The sequence below is a fragment of the Sarcophilus harrisii genome, unplaced genomic scaffold, assembly GCF_902635505.1.
Source record: "Sarcophilus harrisii unplaced genomic scaffold, mSarHar1.11, whole genome shotgun sequence".
Classification (NCBI taxonomy): domain Eukaryota; kingdom Metazoa; phylum Chordata; class Mammalia; order Dasyuromorphia; family Dasyuridae; genus Sarcophilus; species Sarcophilus harrisii.
In genome coordinates, this window is record NW_022290897.1 from 121,428 (window position 1) to 122,902 (window position 1,475).

Sequence of the window (1,475 nt, forward strand, 5' to 3'; positions counted from 1 at the left end):
ACATTTCCTCGTTGAGGGAAAGATTAAAGACCATTAGAGCACAAGAATGTTCACTTGTACAAGATACAAAACTTATTCACCGAACTGTAGAAAAAGATGATGAAGAACATTTTCGACTTAAGAGAGAAGAGTCTCATGTACAGGAAATGCTGCATGAGGAGCAAAACCAGCTAAGGCACTGGAAGGATTGCAAATCTGAGCCAATGAAAAGATTTGGACCCCAGATTTCAGCCCTTGTGGAAGCAGTAGACGATGCCCATAGACAGGGGCACTTTACTCACAAACCACTAGGCCCACTAGGAGCTTGCATTCGTCTCCGAGATCCTGAATTTGCTTTGGCTATTGAGTGCTGCTTGAGGGGCCTTCTTCTTCACTTTTTCTGTGACAACCACAATGATGAGCTAATTCTTCAGGGGCTGATGAAAAACTTTTTTCCGTCAGGCTCTCCAGGACCACAGATAATTGTGTCAGCATTTGACTGTGAGTTGTATGATGTCACAGGCAGAGCAGCTGATCACCCAGAATTTCCAACAGTTCTCAAAGCTTTAGAAATACCTGAGGCAGTGGTGGCCAATACTTTGATTGATATGAAGGGCATACAGTCTGTGCTGCTCGTTAAAAGTAACTCTGTGGCCCATGCAGTGATGCAGGGTGAGGCATTCCCCAAGAACTGTCAGAAAATTTTAACTGCCTGTGGTGATGAAGTGTTTGAAGGATGCTATTCCCCATGTGAAAAATCCAGACCTACTTACTTGGGTGATATGGACATTGAAATAAATAATTTGGAGAAAGAAGTGGAAAATAAAACAGCACAGTTGTCTGCATTTCAGCAACATATTAATTTACTTGAAAATGATCTCAAGAAAAATCGAGAAACTATTGATAGTCATTACAAAAATATACGCGAGATGACTGTTAAACGAATAGATATTACTTCAGAAATGAAAGATCTCGACAACAAAAATGAAAACCAGCCGAAAGAAATGTCAGTTCTCGAAAGTGAGGCTCAGGAAATTAAAGAAAATGTAAATGAAATTGAGAAAAGGATTCGAACTCGAAAGGAAGAGTTGGAGAACTTAAGGGAAGTGAGGACAAATAGTGAAGAGAAACTGAAAGATTTTGAATCGAAATTTAATCAAATCTCAAATTTTTCAGAATCATTTATGGAAGAACGAAATGATGCTGGTTCAGAAGTGAGCATCCGATACAATTCCATGAAGCGTTGTACAACTAGGCTTGAGCAACAACTATATTACATCCAAAACATTAAAGAGGAGCTGGACATGAAGAAGAGAGAACTCCAGAGGGAGACACCTCTGGCCAAATACGTATGTCCTGAGCGTATGGAAGTTACAAGAACGGCCTCTGTTCTTGATAAAGAAATCAATGTGTTAAAAGAGACTATAAAAACAGAAACTTATACTCATGGAAACCAAGAAGAAATAAGGAACCAGTACCTAGAGGTAAAAGAAAGA